Raw genomic sequence first — 20,397 nt, 5'->3', positions numbered from 1 at the left:
ATCACAAGGAAGTGGGGGCGGGGTTACAGAACCGTGGAGACAGATCTGACGTCACGGCCACTTTAAGTAGGTCAGCCACCGAGTTGTGATGTCACACCGCAGTTGGCAAATCACACCTTCCCCCCACGCTATAGCGCCGCAGGAAAATAAACAATAACACCCGCTCATTATCCCCCCACCCCATTCTTTTCTGCAGCTGTCCCTGATGCTATAAACACTCTCACTGACAGTGACAGCATAGCCTTCCACCATCTCTGAGGAGAATCTGTAACTTTCACATCTTCTGCTGCTACAAACACTTCCTAAACACCCCCCTCCCCTAAACCCATCCGCCACCTTCCTTCGCCAAAGCCGCTTTGTCCACTGAGGCGCCGCTAAAGAGGACGTGTGTGACGCATGCTCAAAGTGGAGCTATTTCTGATGTTCTTTTGGGTTGCAGTATCAAACAAAACCCACAGGACCTTCATAGGACATGATAGTGTCCTACGCTTGCATGTGTGTGTGTGTGTGTGTGAGAAGCGATGGAGTGGGGGAAGTGAAAATCCAACAGGGTAAAAGCAGGAAGTTTTGCAGCCATTACCACTTTAATTGGGCCTCGAACACTGCTCTCTTTTGAAAGAGGTAATAAATGCAAAAAGGGAACTTCTGTCTGATTGAGCCAAATATGGCCCGCTCTAACTTCATTAAGCATATTTCTAATTACAGCACGGTGCTCATGATCTTTGAGTCGTACTTGCAAACCTCAGAGCATAATAAGCATTGTGCTTCCTATTTCATTTATACATTTTTTTTTTTTTGAAGGAAGAAATCTGCGGCGCAGCCATGGTGGAGGAGAGTGTCGCTCAACGCCTGATAAAGTAAATGTCAACATGGAGCACCAGCAGATGGTTGCGAAGAGAGGGGTTATTTTTGGACGTGAACTTGAATCAGCGCATTTTTGGGAAATAATATTGCCCCCAAAAGGCATGTTCGTGCGTGTGTGTCTGTGGTAGAAGGGTGAAAAGGTCCCTGTGAAGGAGCCCATTAGGACCACCGTACAGCGGCTTCCTGGAGCAGCAGGAGTCCATCATCAGGAGAGGAAGCAGACGGTGAAAGGTAAGCAACACAGCTTTGATTTCTTCTTTGTTGTTCCTGTCTGCACACATTTACAGCACATTGTGTTCTGTGTTTGATGGCATGACGATAATGACATCTCATCACCGTAAAATTACCGCAATGCACTCGATTAGAACGACCGAATAAGCGCACCAGCCGTCGTTGAGCTGTGTTGTCCAGGGGAAGCTAAAGAGAGCTCCACTTTCTCTGTGGCGTTGCCCTGAGAGGCATTATTTGTGAGTCACCGTCTATGTGCACACGACGGGAGCACACAATGCATTCCTCTGCCTCGGCGTGCCACTGGCAACGCAACACAGCCGAGTCTCCTGCTGGTCTGAGGGAGTGTTTACACAAGAGCTGCGTGACTGAGCTCATGGGGTGAAGGCCCACCCAGAAATATACAGCGGTGTGGGGACACTTGGGTTGTGTGTTGTGTTGTGTCACACTAGTTGGGAGTGTGTTACGTCACCACCCGAAGGCCCGCTAATCTGAGCTGGACAGCTGGCGGTCCGGGCCGAGCGGTGTCCCAACACAGATTTACAAGTGTGCAGCAGTTGCTGTGCACACATCCAGCATGCTCCCGTCATCTTTTTTTTTTACTTTGCTGTTAACACACACACTGTTCAGAGATCCCAACATACTTTTTACTTTTAGACTGGTTGGAAGCTGATCCTGGTGCAGTATGCAGCAGCGTAAACACTGTGTGCAGGCCTGAAACACACATTTTATTGATGGTGAAGCAACAATTTGTTTCTTGTTACAAAGCATATTTCATAGTTTTACAAATGTGGAATTAGTTTGAAAGAACACAGTGCATTATATCTAGGGCTGTGAGTCTTTGGGCACCACACGATTCGATTCTTGGGGGTAACGATCCGATTCAGAATCGATTCTTGATTCAAAACGAGTCTCAATACTTTTTCATAACATTGGGTGCCACTTATATGATTAACTAAATTGCTCCATAAAATACACAAACAGCTCTTATATATTTTCTTATTAATTAAAAGAAAACCTGTTTTATAAAGTCAAATACAAATAATCACTTAAACTTTTATTTTATTGACACTGTAGTTGAGAAACATATATTCATTATTTATTTAGTTTATGTATTTTAGCACAACATAATTGTAAGTACATTTAATTTTCGTCATTTACTTACAAGTCCCTTCTTATGCAGTATATTTGATTAGTACTTACTTTTCTAATCAGCCTGGCATACGCCTAAGGTGCACGTGTTAAATAATACTCTTTGTGATCAACACTGTTTCATATCATTTGACAAGTTTGTAAACTGTAAGTAGGTTAGATATCATAATTGAATACAATTAAAATCAAGAGTAAGATTAATAATTCAGTGTTAATATCAGAGTGGGCCCTGGGCCCCTCTGTAGTGGAAACACCGAGCCCCGAGGTCAAAAAGGTTACAGCCTTGAGGAATGAGCGAAACTGAAGACATATGTGTGCCAAGCATCTGGCATCATATAATATTCAAAAAAACTTAAAGGGGAACCACACTTTTTTTTAAAAATGTTGCCTACAATCTAAATTGCCTCTAAACCCCTCAAAAAAACCTGCAACTACGTTTCATATACATAGTCTAAGTAAGTCTTTCTGACGTTAGTTTTTCGAAAAAACTTAAACCAAAAGGATAAGTCTTAATATAGTTTTAAACATACTCCAGCTCATAAACTTACAATAAAACATGTTTTTATTTCGTGAAAGTATGTTTAGTGGCTAGCGGGCTTCTAACACAATGCTGCCGGCGAAATGTACGTCACAAATTACAAAACGACAAAAAAAACAAAAAAGTACTACCATCATTTTGCCAAAATCCTCATTAGCTTTGGACCAACAATTACAGAGAAATTATGACTTTTGTGGTGTCTGCCTCCAATGTATTTTTTATAATAATATGTGCTTTTACCCTTGCTTATTGCGAGTCTGCATGGTTTCCCGATTTTATAATCCCCATAATAACTTGAATATTGAACTAATGCTGCTTTTTACTGCAACTTTTGATAGTTTAGTTTGGATTATTGCTGAGTGACACATGCAGAAAAAGTGCAACTTTGAAGCAAAGTTGTATTAAGCAAAAGAGTATTAAATCACTGTTATTAAAGTGCGATATACCACGTTTCCCATGTGTATGTATGCTTACCTCGCACAAGAAACTGTTGCTGTTGGTACTCCAGCCTTCCCGGCAAACCTTTACTTCCCATATTTAGATTTATATATATTTATTTGTTTGAAGTCCATCACGTAGCACTAGTGCTGAGTGCTAAACAAGAAATAAAAACCTAACAAAACAGTCACTTACAATGTCCGCTCTATTGGGATGCCGACTAATGAGATATCTATATCTTTCAGCACACGACTTGTGTTCCCCGTTTAGTTGATGAATTCAGTCAATTTCCTCACTCCTGTGATAACTGCTGCATCTTGCTGTGTCTTCCTAGTGATGTCTTATGGTCTAAGTTGAATTTCAAAAATGACCAAATTCTCGGCTTATGACCACTACCTTTTTGGGGTGCCTTTTTATGCCAAATAGATTAATCCTATATAGCTGCATCATTAGCTGCCTCGTACTATCAGTTATTTATGATTTCGACTGCAGAACAAAGAGAAAGACTAATGTGTTATTGTCTCACATGAAGATTGTAAGTGATATGCAATGCAAAATTCCCCCCAAAAAGTGTAGTTCCCTTTTAAGGCTGTAATTGTTCTCAAAGGTGTATCAATAAATTATGAGCAAAGGCTGTGGATCCGTATGTACGTAAGATTTTTTATTTTATTTTTTGATAAATTTGCAAACATATTTTTTTTCATGTAGTCATTATGGGGTGTTATGTGTGATGATTCGTTGCCAGATCATGTTTTGGTTTGGTTTAAGACTCCCTTAGTTCTGTTTTCAGCACCCCTGAGTTTGTATTCCTGGTTGCCATGGGTGCTGATTATGTTCACCTGCCTCTGGTTAGTGGTTGGGACGCTCACCTGATCCCGGTCACTAATCAGAGAGCTATTTATGCCTGCCTCTCGCCACACTCGGTCTGGTTGTTTTTTTTGCTTCATGCAACATTTACGTTTGATGATTCTTGCTTCTTGTTCGTGTTTTCGATGCTAAGCCTTTCCATAGCTTTGTCATAGCTTCCCGTGCACTCTTTCCTGTATTTTTGTATTCTTGCCTGATTGATGGAAATAAATCAGCTTTCTTGTCTGCATCTTGGGGAAACGATCCGTGCATTACCATGAGACCCAAGCGTAACAGAAAACAGCCAGCCCGAGTGTGACGAGAGGCAGGCATAAATAGCTCACTGATGAGTGACCGGGAGCAGGTGAGCGTCCCGACCACTAACCAGAGACAGATGAACATAATCAGCACCCATGGCAACCAGGAACACAAACCCAGGGGTGCTGAAAACAGAACTAAGGGAGTCTTAAACTAAAACAAAACATGATCCGGGCAACAGACCATCACATTATGTGTACGATTTTGTGGAGAAAAATTTATTTATTCCATTTTGGAATAAAACTGTAACATTGCAACATGTGGAAAAAGTGAAGCAATGTGACATAGAAGGCACAAGACATTGACACAACACTGAGAACTTGTTGAATTAGGTCCTGACGTTTAGCAACTCAAACTTAACATTGGAACAACATGCTTTTTGACCACGTATAATCAATGTCGAATTCTGACGTTGATTTGACGATTGAATTTAGGTCATTTCCCAACCAATATTCTACAACACAACATTGAAACATACTTTTTGACGACATTTATTCAATATCAGGTTGTGACGTTGATATGACCATTGAAATTTGGTAATTTTCCAAAGAACAACATGGATCCAACAAATACAACTATTTTGCAATGTTTGTTTTAAAGGACGTGTATCAACATTGTATCCAATGTCTTGTGCCTGCTGGGGAATGAATAGTTTCTGATTTTTAAAATTATTTTCAAAGCCCCTTGTAGATATCCCAAATTGTGCTAAATTCGACTCATTTGAATTATAAAGTGGCCCTGCAATGTGGTGGCGACTTGTCCAGGGTGTACCCCGCCTTACGCCCGAATGCAGCTGGGATAGGCTCCCCTGTGACCCCGAGAGGGACAAGCAGTAGAAAATGGATGGATATTTTATATATGCGTAATTATATATATACACTACTGTTAAAAAGTTTGGGGTCACCCAAACAATTTTGTGGAATAGCCTTCATTTCTAAGAACAAGAATAGACTGTCGAGTTTCAGATGAAAGTTCTCTTTTTCTGGCCATTTTGAGCGTTTAATTGACCCCACAAATGTGATGCTCCAGAAACTCAATCTGCTCAAAGGAAGGTCCGTTTTGTAGCTTCTGTAACGAGCTAAACTGTTTTCAGATGTGTGAACATGATTGCACAAGGGTTTTCTAATCATCAATTAGCCTTCTGAGCCAATGAGCAAACACATTGTACCATTAGAACACTGGAGTGATAGTTGCTGGAAATGGGCCTCTATACACCTATGTAGATATTGCACCAAAAACCAGACATTTGCAGCTAGAATAGTCATTTACCACATTAGCAATGTATAGAGTGTATTTCTTTAAAGTTAAGACTAGTTTAAAGTTATCTTCATTGAAAAGTACAGTGCTTTTCCTTCAAAAATAAGGAAATTTCAATGTGACCCCAAACTTTTGAACGGTAGTGTATATTTTTTTAATAAATAAAAAAAACAAAAAAACTTGTGGATAATTTGATGGGAGAGTTATGTCTAAATACAATAATCCATCCATCCATTTTCTACCGCTTGTCCTGGAGCTGGAGCCTATCTTAGCTAACATGACTCTCGCCAGATCCTTGTAGTTCGCTGAGCTCCACACAAGGAACTGTGACTTCGCAATAGGAGATGTATTTCAGAAGGCGGGGCCTTGTAAAAAAAAATCATTGTATGTGATTGGATAAACCACTTGTCCGTTATCTTGAATTACCGGCTACTTCAACCACTCACATCGAAATTAACCCGTGACGCTGATGAGAGCGACGCTGGGAAATCCAAAACAGAACAGTCGACATATTGGATCACAACAGAGCGAAAAGTTAATAAATGCTTTCAAAACCGTTCTCTGTTCATCTTTTAAAGAATGAATATTCGATAGATTCGACAAAACAGTTGCAATAGCAGAATCAATGTCCGCACACGACTCCTCGCTTCGTGCCGCCATTGTTGTTTGAATCAAACAGTCCCTTCGGCACTACGTCACATCTATGAAATCCCGCCCGGCGATCCTGATTGGTTCATTATTTTTTGCTATCTTGAAGGAGTTTGCATTGCCCTTGATCCCAGATCCTTGTGTGGAGCATACTTGCCAACCCTCCCGATTGTCCCAGGAGACTCACGAATTTCAGTGCCCCTCCCGAAAATCTCCTGGGGCAACCATTCTCCCGAATTTCTCCCGATTTCCACCCGAACAACAATATTGGGGGCGTGCCTTAAAGGCACTGCCTTTAGCGTCCTATCTCACCTGAAAAGGAAACTATTATACTGTATATGTCTCCGTTATCCATAGGTTTATCTATAACCCATAAAGTAGGCAGGCCCGGAGCTATTTCCCAGCGTGTGTTTATTCCAGCCGGCACGTTAATACACTGACACACAACATCCGGATTCCCATCTTGCATTGCTTCAAAACTATGGCATGTAGCAATGTCCAAAAACATAACAGAGACGAAGCAGAAGAACTAAGAAGAGACATGGTGACGACGAGTAAGAAGAAGAAGTACGCTTGCAAGTTCCAAAATGATTGGAAAAAAATAATTTCAGTTCATCCAGGACAGCTTGAAGGGGAAGGGGTGAAGTGAAGTGAAGTGAAGTGAATTACATTTATATAGCGCTTTTTCTCAAGTGACTCAAAGCGCTTTACATTGTGAAACCCAATATCTAAGTTACATTTAAACCAGTGTGGGTGGCACTGGGAGCAGGTGGGTAAAGTGTCTTGCCCAAGGACACAACGGCAGTGACTAGGATGGCGGAAGCGGGGATTGAACCTGCAACCCTCAAGTTGCTGGCACGGCCGCTCTACCAACCGAGCTATATATGCAGGTATGCTGCCTGCAAATTTTGTAGATCAGGGGCCGTACTTATCAAGCTTCTTAGAGTGCCATTTTACACTTAAGTCCTGAGAATTTGCGAAATTTAGTCCTACTCTCAAACTTAAGAATAAAAGCTTTTTATCAACGTTCTTAAGTCTAAGAATCACTCCTACTCTCCACGATATTTAAGAGACCTTCAGAGGTGTCTTAAGTGGTTAGGAGTTGCCAGCAGGGGATGGCACTGAGGCGAGAGAGAGGATGTCCTGGCTTTGTTTGATGACGAGCAGCTGATCAAACGGTATCGTTTAGACAGAGCGGATATTATTTTTGTCACAGATTTAATACTTTTCGATTCCTTGTTGATTTCTGCATGTGTCTGCAGTGGGCTAGTATATATAGAGCCACCCACACCAGTTTCAAATTAGTTGCCTAATTAATGAATTGGAAAGAAAATGTTATGACAGTAGCGTATGTGTGTGGCCGTGAGGTGAGTGACGTCAGTGAGTGTGTGTGGGCGAGAGAAGAGAGGGAGCGGTAGCGTGAGTGCCGGCGGGGACTAGTTTGTTTTGTATTATTTTGCAGTTTATTGTCAAAATATACACTCCCATTGTCCACTTAAATATTTCCAAGATATTTCTTTATTCTTAGACAACGGATTCCCTTCCGTGATTGGTCATTTCTATGGACACAGAAACGAAGTCACCTAAAATTGCGTTTACGGCACATAGTAATGTCGTAATTCAGCTCTGAGTGTGACACTTAAGATTCAGTCCTACACTTCGCTGAAAGTGTGAGTAAGACGCTTGATAACTAACTTTTAAGTGCAGCTTTCAGCGAAGAATTTATTTACTCTTAAGTCAACTCTTAGCAGACTTCTTAGGAGTAATTCTAAGAAGCTTGATAAGTACGGCCCCAGACTTTTTCATTGAACACGGTGGCCGAACGGATATTCCTCATTCATGAACGGATTATTTATATATATATATAAGAAATACTTGAACATATATACACCCCCCCAATCATTAATCATTATAATATCAGACCAAATATGTGGTAAAGCATGTTTACCTGCTTATGAGGAGGGGTGGGATGGATCGTGCACATGCAGGACAACAGTGAATATAATCAAGGCTGGAATGTACCACTGTGAAGCTGTAAAGGGGGGTACGGAGGGTCTTCGAAGTGAAGCTCTTAATGAACGGGAACGCGCTCCCCGGCTCGCTTGCGCGCGTTTTTTGAGGCGCCGCTGAGTTTGCGCGCCTCACGCACGCGCTCTCATCGGTGAAAATAAAAAAGCTCCCCTGGTTCATGTGAGGAGAAGGAACTTGTCAACACCCCCCTCCCTCTGCAAAAGCCCTAAACATGTCCCCCCTTTGATTGACGGCTCCATGCATTCTCTCCCTCCCATCCCTGTGCAGAACGAACCCTGCTGCTCCCAGCCTGCTGGAGAAGAAACAAACACGAGCGGAGGACGACAGCGGAAGGTCGGACAAGGGACGAGGTGGAAGCGGCCAGCAGTGTGACCCCTGGACATCCTTGTGAGGACATCTTCTAACCCCCGTGCTGCAAGCAAGAGGTGAGAGGACCCGGATGTGCGTGATGGAATTCATATAGGATTAGTCTTCTTAACAGCGGAGAAGATGCTGCATGTGGCGCAACATGACCCCTCCCCCTCTTTTTCTGTAAATAATATATGCTACAGTGACCCCCCCCCCGGTCCCCCTTTGTCCAGCTAGCAAAAACAAGTGTGCAAAGTGTCAGTCACGATAAATCACTGCGTGTGTATTGATGTGCGCATCTTTTTGCACCCCCACCTGTCAACAGAAATTTAGGCCACTATTGATATTCTCCTCTTGCATGAATTTGAACCAATGAAGAGCCCCCTACCCACTGCGCATGCTCTATAATTTAGCATATTTTGTGCTATTTAATTGAGTTCACTGCATTTTTTTCAAATATACCAAACACATTGATATACACATATATACACATTGATACAATATTTTTTTGTGTGTTTTGTGGAGGTTGGAGGAGGGTGGTGTTTTGGAGACTATAGGGAGTTGGAGTGGGGGAGAGGGGGGGGGGGCACACAATGTTCCTCAATGTCAAATGGGGGTGTGTCTTGGTGCTTTCGGGGTTGCAGCTCGAGGCAAAAGAAATGTGAAGGATCACGTGCACGCTCACACGCACGCACACACAAAGAAACCGCTTTGACATGCACTCTATGAGTCACACAGCATTTGGAGGCATGCACACAAACACACACACACACACACACACACACACACCCACACGCATGTGTGCACACTCCAACCATGTATACACACCGTCAGGTGGTGAAAGGGTTAACTGTCATGTAGCGGTTTCCCGCCTAACGTGCTAATGCGCTAACAAGGCAACACCACATAGTAAAAAATGACCTGGCCTACTTTTGCGCGCCGTATTTGACCTTCGGCTGACCTCCGCTGTCTGGGAACATGCGGAGTGGACTCAAGCGAAGGTGGGTGGGCATTGTTGTTGTTTTCGTTTACATCCATACTGTAGAGCAGGGCTACGGTCAACAAAATTGCAGCGGATGCTGGACATTTCCCTTCACTATTTTTCTCACGCATCAAATTCCTCTCACCAAATGGATAATACAGTACAGCCATAAAAAAATAGCAATATGTATATTCTGGTCAAAGATCCTCTACATGAGTGGTTCTCAAACTTTTTTCACCAAGTACCACCTCAGAAAACACTTGGCTCTCCAAGTAACATTATAATGAGCTACACTGAAATACAGTAGCGTAGTAAGCCCAAGTATTCATAAAAAACAAAGCAGAGGTTTCATTTGACAATTATATTCAACATTTTTGGCAGTTTTGTAACATTACACACAGTTTGATCAGTAACACTGTGTTCGAAACTGTGTTTGAAATTAGCACACAGTTTGAGAATCACTGCTCTATATAACAGGTGTACTCTACTGTTTTTAAGTCATCTGCTACAGAACATCACAAATGCAAATATGTTAGTTCATGTGTATAACTGTGTTCAAAATACATCTCTGCTGTTCCTGAGTGCCACTAGATGAAGTCTGCGTACCACCAATGGTACTTGTACCACAGTTTAAGAATAAACTTAGTAGAGCAGGTATATCCAACGAAATTATTTTGTGGGCCACATGTCCAGAAAGTTAAGGGGTGGGGGTGGAGGGGCACTTCTCCCTTCACTATTAGTCTTATTTTGTATATTCCGGAGAACCATTGTCCTTTACAGTTGACATTTGATTATGGTCCATTTATTTTGTCAGAACTCCAGGAGCGCTCTGCTGTTTTTAATGACTGTCTGCAAAAAAGATAGTCAAACATTATCTCAATAGCAGCACTATAGTCTTTTGAAGAAACTGCTGCAAAAATGTCAAACTGTCACAAATCTTTTAAACTGAACTCACCAGTTGAATAGATTAAACTGTGAAAAAGAGAGGACCTAAAATGGAACCTTGAGGAACACTAGAAGTGGAACGAATGAATACTGACTGCATCTGAAGTAAACAAGCTACAGCGACACCTTAGTTACATAAATCACATTACGAAAAAGTGTGCACCTGCCAAAAAGGAGAGGATTTGAAGGGGTGCCTGGAGGAAGGCCTCAAGTGAATCACAAGTTTGGACCCAAGTGTTTTATGTTTGCTGGCAAAATTAAAACGTCAATGCAAGGATCTGCCAATGTGTTTGCAGTGGTCCAAGGAACACTCTGGTGTTTTTAGGAATTTGCTGCACAAATGTTTGCCTCACAAGTTTTGATGGTGTCATTCCCAGGTCGGATTTGGCCCCCAGGCCGCCAGTTGAGTAGCCTTTCTTTAGAGCAACGGAACCAGTGATACATGACTGCTTTCCAGTGCCCTATTTGCTCCATGTGTTGACGATGTCTCATGCACTTCCAAAGCTATCGCCAATGGCGTCTTGGACCAATATTAACATTTACTCCTGTGCTGTTTGCTCACACATCAGCCAGCATGAGGACATATGCTCAACTGGTTTGTGGTTCTTTAACCCTTACACTCTTCACATTGTTGAGGCTGTGGGCTTTGTTTTATTTTTACAAATAGGTGTTCTTGTAACTGAAGCTCCCTGCTTTTTACGCAACATGAGTAGGTGTCAAGAAACCCGTCTGGACTCGGACCATCCATTGGGATCTTTGACTTGACGTGTTGGCGTGCGGAGCCGTCGGCACCGGAACTGGGTCAGCAAGTATTGATCTGTTGTGTGTAGGTGTGCGGGATGGCATTAGTTTGTGTATGGAAGCACAGCGGTACAGTGCGAAAGAGGCGCTTCCCCTGCTGGCTGGAGTCCAGATGCTGCCCGGCCAAAATAGCACTCTGTTCCCAAATAGCCTATTAATAGTCCACTATCCACATCACCTTACTTAACATAAAGTGTGGCTTTTAACCAAAATGATCAGTACGGCCAGCTTTACGTAAGGTGGGTCAATAGAAGGGACGGTGTGGCAAGAGTCCGGAAATAAACACGTTGGCGTCCCGCTGGCAAGTACAAATCCATTGGCACAGTGTTAGCCATTTATAGATTCCCCGTGATTTTGTCGCACATCGCCTAGCAACATGGGTCGGCGCCATGATGCAGATGGGTGCGTGGAACATCACAGGATCGGTTTTCCATGCACATGGGGGCACAACGATAGACACCTCCTCCTCCTTGTTATTGATTCCCATTCAGGCCACTGGAACCTTCAGCCAGGATGTTCCGGCTCTTTTTTCAACGAGTTCTACATGCCCGAGTAGGGTCATGACCCTTAGAGGAGCGTGGGAGGGGTCACTGTCATTGTTGGCACGCTGTCATTGTGTCCATCCAGAACTGTGGGAAGCAGCACAGCCAAGGGAGCAAAAGGGATCTTAGGTGTGCCGCCATGGTGACAGTCACTTGTGCCAGTGGCTTGCATCAGGACCACAGAGTGTTTGGGTTCAACGCCTGAGTCTATTAGGATGAAGTTTCAGCCTTAGGACACAGCTAGCACAGGTCAGTCAAATAATTAATGTATTGATTCTCAAACTGTGGTATGAAAACCACTGGTGGTACGCAGGCTCCATGTAGTTGTATGCAGAGAGAGATTTTTTTTTGTACTTGAAAAAAGGAGTCTGAAGAAGCAGAGCTTTTATAACTCTTCCTATTTACTACCAACAATTCCATCACAGCATGTGTTTAACACTACAGTAATTCATATGTTTACAATTTCTCCTTTAAAGGTTTGTTTCTTTCCTGTTTAGGTGTCACAATTTTAGAGACAAATAGAGAAATATGTAGCAGCTAAAAGTACTAAAAACCAATATAAATCTGAAATTGGTTTTCATTTAAAAAGGGTCACCTGATCGATCACAACGTAAAATGAACTGGCCAACGTCCCGATTACAAAGTTATGAATCAGCTTAGTTGATTTGCATCGCTGCTGGAAGCCTTGTCTGCTCAGCGTCTACAGCGCTACCTGTCTCTCTCTCTCTCCATCCATCCATTTATTTTCTACCGCTTTTCCCTCTCCGTGTGTGTATATGTCCCTGTCACTTCACGATCGGTACAGAAAGATGCGATCGTTTCACGCATCGGCAAAGACTACGTCACTTCCTGTCAACTTGTTTTATGGCAGTTATGTTCGGGCATTCCGTCACTGTTACCATGGTTTTCTTTTTTGTAATCTTTATTTGAACAGAATGTCCTATAAAACACTACATAGAAAACAACAAAACAAACTTTATTGAAAAGTACAGTATATATTTAGGGACCGTTTAGAGCCGTACAGAAACCAGAACGTTCTGCTAAGCAGACTTAAAATACAAAGAAATAACATTTTTTACTGTTGTATTTTTATTTACATCAAATACGGAACTTCTATTCACAATACTGACAATTTAAAAGTCTACTTTTTGTTAGGCTGCAGATATAGATATATACTCAGTGACGCCCCCGTGCGTCATTCAGTGCCATGACAGTAGAGTGAAAGTAATTGCAATTCTGGTAATTCTCCCTGATAATACTCCCTTTATGGAAGTATTATTGTAGCAAAATGATTTGTAAACTTGTATTTTAATCTGTGCGTGTGTACTAATTTGTGTGTCTGTATATCAGTCCGAGTGTGTGTATTCAGATCCACGTGTGTTTTAAGTACAGAAAGAACCCTCTATAGGCTGTCTACTTACACGATACTTTTGCGACTGTTCTGCCGTCTAAGATTCTCGCGCATCCAGATTCGTGAGCGTGTAATCCAACTTGTGCGCGTCCATTGATAAGTGCATGCGTGTAATACAGGGGTGGGCAATTAATTTTTACCGGGGGCCGCATGAGCTACCCGAGCACTGCTGGAGGGCCACATCGACAATATTTCAATTAAATTTTGCTCAATATTATTTTTGATATATACCGTAAGATAAATAATAATAATAATAATAATAATAGTAATACTTCAACATAGTGTGTGTAACAGCATTCCATGACTAATATATATAAATTAACATTAATAATAAATGACAGTAAAATAAGCACACGTATGACTGAGGAGTCATAGTGTAACTTTGTGTGGTGTTTGAGTTGTCCGACTTTTTGTGTGGCCTTAAACGCACCAGTGGTTTAGTGCTATGCGTGTTGGTGACAGATGACAAGTTGGTTTTGGCCTGGTTTGTACGGCAGAAAATGACTAGTTTTTCGAGATAGAATTGTTTTACTCATGTTTTTGGTGTGGTTATGTCCGAATATAAACAGTTTTGTTCAATAAAGTGATCGATATAATTCCTGTCCTCGAAGCATCTCGATAGACGTTACAATAATTGAACGGTGTTCAATTGAACGGTGTTGACGAACACCATTAGGGCCGCTTGTTGTCACTGTCACTCAAAGTTGCATTGCAAAATTCCATAGAATAAATATGTTTATTTTGTTTAGAATTCAGATGGGATTTGATTTGGTGCGCGGCATATATACTTGCTGCGCGCAGCGGACGCTTGAGCAGTGCGCAATTGCGCAGGCACGCACCTTAGGTGAGGGGACGTTGCTTTGCAGTTCATGTGTTGTTGAAAACACGGCATTCCTCATCAACTTTTCTCTTTTTGGCGTCTCGGGTGTAAACCGTGCATCACTTGTCGCTGCATGTGCACCTTCACTCGCAGGTTACACACGGACACACGCCCATAAATAATACTTTTCAAAATAAAAGCAGCACAGTTGTATTGCGCGCAGGACATAGATGTTTTTTCAACTTTATTTTGTAATTGCAGTTGTTCACATTCACTCACAATCACGCATACGTCCACACGGAAGTAATACAAATAACGATTTTCAAAACAAAAGCAGCACCGTTGTATTGCACACTCGACATAGATACTTTTTTAAATTTATTTTGTAATTTATAATTGGCCTCACGCGGGCCGGACAGGGACGCACAAAGGGCCGGATGCGGCCCGCGGGCCGCAGAATGCCCAGGTCTGGTGTAATACAATCTGTGTGTGCGTATCTGAGGTGTGCCTACATTTAACCAAACACCGAAGACAGCACACAATTTAAAACAATCAGAAACAACGTACGGCTGAGGTGTGTGAAGGAGAGACGACAAGACCCGCCTTACGTTGTTTCTGATTGGTTTAAATTGCGTAGTGTCTTCTGTGGTTCGTTAAATGTAGGGGCGGCGTGGCATAGTGGGTAGAGCAACCGTGCCAGGAACCTGAGGGTTGCAGGTTCGCTCCCCGCCTCTTACATCCAAAAAATCGCTGCCGTTGTGTCCTTGGGCAGGACACTTCACCCTTGCCCCCGGTGCCACTTAAACCGGTGAATTGAATGATGATGAATGATAGGTGGTGGTCGGAGGGGCCGTTGGCGCAAATTGCAGCCACGCTTCCGTCAGTCTACCCCAGGGCAGCTGTGGCTATGAAAGTAGCTTACCACCACCAGGTATGAATGAATGATGGGTTCTACATGTAAAGCGACTTTGGGTACTTAGAAAAGCGCTATATAAATCCCAGGTATTATTATTAAATGTAGGCACAGTGGGTTGATTGCTTGGTCGGGGATTTGTTATTTCGATTTGTCTGTACAGCGCTTTGAACGTGTAAAAAGAGTTGTCTCTCTGATCATGTTATTCAGCGTTGAAGTCAACAACGATGGACCACGCTCAAAAACTTGGTCAGAGCTGCCAAGCTTCACGATTTGAGCGTGACAGTCACGCAATTTAACCCTTTCTCACGCGACACGTCACACTTGACATTTCCCACGCTTACATTCCCCATTCACTACTCTATATTTTTTTCATAATAATAAACATTGGTTTTCGCAGCTTTCCGTAGTTCAAGCAACTGTGATTGATTGATCGAAATAACCAATTCCAGACCAAGCCATCGATCCACTGTACCTACATCTAACCAACTACGGAATTTAAACCAATCAGAAACAACGTAAGGCGGGCATTTCTAAATGTGCGCGCACAAGTTGTATTACGCGCCCACAAATCTGGATGCGCTCGCTCAAATCATACACCACAAAAGTCACGTTTAAAAAAAGACAGCCAATGGAGAGTTCCTGCTTCTTGCAGATCATAGATACACACAGAGATTGTATCACATGCATTCATTTCTAAATGTGCACGCACACGTTGTATTACCGTATTTTCCGGACAATAAGGCGCACTAAAATCCTTTTATTTTCTCAAAACTCGACAGTGCACCTTATAACTCGGTGCGCCTAGTATAAGGAATAAGTTTGGTTGAGCTTACCCACCTCAAAGCTATTTTATTTGGTACATGGTGTTATAAGTGTGACCAGTAGATTGCAGTCAAACATAAGAGATAAGTGTAGGCTGCACTATGATGGCAATATGACTCAAGTAAACAACACCAAAATTGTATATGTTCCATTGAAAATATAGAACATTACACATGGTGCTCAAAAATCTATCAAAATGTCTTAGTACGACTTTGGTAAGCTATGAAGCCGCACCGCTTGATGTGCTTCATACATGACCCATCTCCGCTCGGGATTGGTCTCCTGCTGGCCCCACTATGGACTGGACTCTCGCTGTTATGTTGGATCCACTGTAGACTGGACTTTCACTGATATGTTAGATCCACTATGGACTGGACTTTCACAATATTATGTCAGACCCACTCGACATCCATTGCTTTCTGTCTCCCCTAGAGGGGGGGGGGTTACCCACAGTCCTCTCCAAGGTTTCTCATAGTCATTCACATCGACGTCCCACTGGGGTGAGTTTTCCTTGCCCTTATGTGGGCTCTGTACCGAGGATGTCGTTGTGGTTTGTGCAGCCCTTTGAGACACTTGTGATTTAGAGCTATATAAATAAACATTGATTGATTGATTGATTGGAATGAGTATTATTATGGTGTGCGTATAAGGTAAGACATTATTTGGCGTTTTGTTCCTCAATATTATGCAAAAGCAACTTTTCTTACCTTCTGGTACCTGCTGATCTGTATTTGTGATCTGCATAAATCCTGAAAAATTGCATGCATCCGCTTTTGTAGTCCGTGCCGACACCGTAGTCGATAACTTTCTTCTTTTTCTCTATCTTCTTGTTATGGGACATTCATCCTCCGCTGTTGCCATTTCTAATATAAAGTAATGTAAAGTTCTTACTTATATCTGTCAGTAAACTCGTCATGAAAGCGCTAAAACATACCGGTATAGTGAGTTTACATTATTCACCCAAGGAACTTTAGTTATTAGAAAGTTCCGGTCGGACGGTTTTTCACTGGACACATTTCCGGTGTTGTTGTTTTTGGATGGGGAGATGCTTCTCCGTTATTGATTTAAGTAAAGTCTGAATGTCATTAAAACAGTTAGCTCCATCTTTTGACACTTCTTCCACACCCGTCCTTACACGCTACACCGCTACAACAAAGAAGACGCTGCCGAATGTGAGCCACGTAAATAATACCGCCCACAAAACGGCGCATCCTAAAGCGACTGTCAGAAAGCGGCTTGAAGATGATCTGTAAAACATAATCTATGCATCATTTTGACCAAAGAACCACAAGGAAGTGTTTTCAATTTACAAAAAAATAATAATAATATGACTCCTTTAATGCGCACTATAATCCGGCGCGCCTTATATATGAAAAAAGATAAAAAATAGACCATTCATCGGCAGTGCGTCTTATGGTCCGGTAAATACGGTACACACTCACAAATCGGGATACCCGCGCTTAAATCTTACACAACAGAACTGTAGCAAAAGTCACGTGTAAGTAGACAGCCTATCAAGGGTTTTTTTGTGATTAGGGACGGACAGACAATTTAAAACACACATGTGCAGATCTAAAACACACACTCGGATTAATATACAGACACACAAATTAGTGCACACGCACGCCAATTGAATTACACACGCACAGATTGAGATACTTGTTTGCAAATAGTTTTGCGACAATAATACGTTTGTACTTCCATTTTTATTTTCTTGTTCTCTGTTACTACTATGTAAGCTATTATTTTCATATAAAACATTTAAATATCACAGCATTAAATGTGGCTAAAGCACCATTGTGTAATCAGTAATCATCGCGTATGCGTGGCCCAATTAGGTATTCGGTATCGATCGGGTCCTTGCCTACGTCCAGTGAAACTCTCGCGAGACTTGCCAAAGCAACGTAAATAAACAAGAGGGAAAGACAAAAATATCCAACACGGACACGATTAAGTTCAGGGTTTGCAAGATATTTGGATTGTTAAAGAAGAACGGTAAACGTGACAAAAGTGTTGCAATGTGTAAAGACTGTATAACAGCACTGAAGTACAGCAGTTCGCACGACTTAATGTCACCACGCACATGGAGAGAAGACATGAGAAGGTTAGTACGTCTAGCTCCAAGACACAACAGTACAAAGACACGGATATTCAAGGCTTCTTTTGGCCATAACATTGTTCTCTGGTCCTCTGTAAAATACATTTATTAATTTCCGAAAACAGTATTGTTTTGTAAGAACTGGCTGAATCATACAGTGTACTTGCTCATATTCCTGGTCAGCCTGTTTACTCATGTGGGCACTGCTGCCACCTAGCGAGATGCTTGTGTATTGTTCAAACATTAATAAAGACGCTAATACTGGCAACAGGGTTGCATGATTTTGAAAAAAAATCCTATTGTGATTTTTAAATTGTGTTTATTAACATGCATAAATCTGCTAAAATTATGAGTGGAAGACGTATTTTTACTTTGAGACTGCCACTCCACATATTCTTGTCTCAAGTTGCCACACTAGTGTTGTCCCGATACCAATATTTTGGTATCGGTACCAAAATTATTTTGTTACTTTTCGGTACTTTGATACTTTTCTAAATAAAGGGGACCACAAAAAATTGCATTATTGGCTTTATTTTAACAAAAAATCTTGCGGTACATTAAACATATGTTTCTTATTGCAAGTTTGTCCTTAAATAAAATAGTGAACATACGAGACAACTTGTCTTTTATTAGTAAGTAAGCAAACAAAGGCTTCTAATTTAGTCTGCTGACATATGCAGTAACATATTGGGTCATTTTCCATTCTATTATTTTGTCAAAATTATTAAGGACAAGTGGTAGAAAAATAAATTATTAATCTACTTGTTCATTTACTGTTAATATCTGCGTACTTTCTCTTTTAACATGTTATATCTACACTTCTGTTAAAATGTAATAATCACTTATTCTTCTGTTTGGATGCTTTACATTAGTTTTGGATGATACCACAAATTTGGGTATCACTCCGATACCAAGTCGTTACAGGGTCATACATTGGTCATATTCAAAGTCCTCATGTGTCCAGGGACATATTTCCTCAGTTTATAAACATAATATAAATGTTTAAAAAAACGAACCGGTACGGACCGGTACTTTTCAGAGGTTTCATTAGTATCGCGGTACTATACTACTACCGGTATACCGTACAACCCTATGCCACACACTAACAAATATGCAATAATCTATTTAAAAAATAAGTCTGTTTATGTGTACAACACCCATGTTAGCTTACACCGTCTTTGGCAACCTGCTGTAGCCTCATTGTTGTCCACCCGTTTCAAACTAAGTTTAACTGGCCCCCTACTGCTATCACCAGAAAAGTTACTTCAGCCATTTTACACTGTCACCATTAAAGCTTTTTGCAGATACTGTACACACAACGCAAGTGGTGTTTGTTAATAGCCCGCTGACTGGAGCACACACAAACGTGCGGTTTACTGTTTACTGTCAGCAGGTCTCTGGCAGTGAGGTTATTGCAGTAATTAAAACCTAAATGTCGATTCTAATTAGATAAACTGTGCAGCCAGTTGAAGGAATAACACATAAAATTCAAACTAACCAAATGGGAGTAGAAAAAACTGACTGACTAAGCTGGTGCAGTGGTGAAGGAAAATAAAAGAGGAATAAAAGGTGTTAACAAGTTGAAATAAAAAACAATATAAAAATACAAATGCTTATGGCAATAATGTATAAAGGTTCATTAAGAAAAGTTAAAATAAGTAGCAAGATTAAAAGGAAATAATTCAATATAGGAGGTGGTTTGTCCTTGGGTTTGCCAGGGAACCCATGCCCTTGTAGCCTTTGGATTATGTTGAACAGAGGTGAACACATTTATTGGTGACTGATATGATATGAAAACGTGTTCGCATTAAATAAGTTATGAGTCTTACTACTCCCTTTTGGGCATATTGAATTGTGAACTGTAAACAAGAGATGAATTCCTATAGGCCTGGGCAATAAGGCCTAAAAAATCAAATCTCCAAATTTTTTACAAAAAAAGTTTACTTATGATTTTTTCCCTTTTTTTTTTAAAGCAGGGCTGTCAAACTCATTTTAGATCGGGGGCCACATGGAGAAAAATCTACTCCCAAGTGGGCCGGACTGGTAAAATCACGGCACGATAACTTAAAAATAAAGACAGCTTCAGATTGTTTTCTTTGTTTAAAAATAGAACATGCACATTCTGAAAATGTACAAATCAAAGTGTTATTTTTTTTTTTTTTACACTTACATGTTGCGGTTAATAGTATTTTATCTTTATTTGTCGGATGTTATTTATGTAGTTTGCTAATTTTCCTCAACTGGTGCACTAACATCATGTGGTTTATTTTTTTTACATACTGTATGTAGCATCATCTACAAAGATACAACAAATTGCTATTGCGACATCCAGTAGACACATTTAGAACAGCAGTTTCTTTCATTCCCAGATTTTGGCAAATTTTTATACTTA

The 20,397-nt window shown here is 41.3% G+C and overlaps 1 protein-coding gene across 2 annotated transcripts in view; it reads left to right on the top strand.

Moving 5' to 3' along the window:
* The first annotated feature begins 537 nt into the window (after positions 1 to 537).
* ndrg2 (NDRG family member 2) overlaps positions 538 to 20,397 on the top strand; it is a 33,510-nt gene continuing 13,650 nt past the window's right edge. Inside the window, exons 1-2 of one of the 2 annotated variants that reach the window (XM_062065881.1) lie at positions 538 to 1,095; positions 8,588 to 8,745. The gene's annotated coding sequence lies outside the window, so the exon portion shown is untranslated. The remainder of the gene's footprint in view (positions 1,096 to 8,587; positions 8,746 to 20,397) is intronic. The other variant, XM_062065882.1, reaches the window with a different exon arrangement.

Source organism: Entelurus aequoreus, linkage group LG12 (genome assembly GCF_033978785.1).
Source record: "Entelurus aequoreus isolate RoL-2023_Sb linkage group LG12, RoL_Eaeq_v1.1, whole genome shotgun sequence".
NCBI classification, from domain to species: domain Eukaryota; kingdom Metazoa; phylum Chordata; class Actinopteri; order Syngnathiformes; family Syngnathidae; genus Entelurus; species Entelurus aequoreus.
Note: the sequence above shows the minus strand (reverse complement) of the source record. Positions and strands in the feature narration are given on the sequence as shown.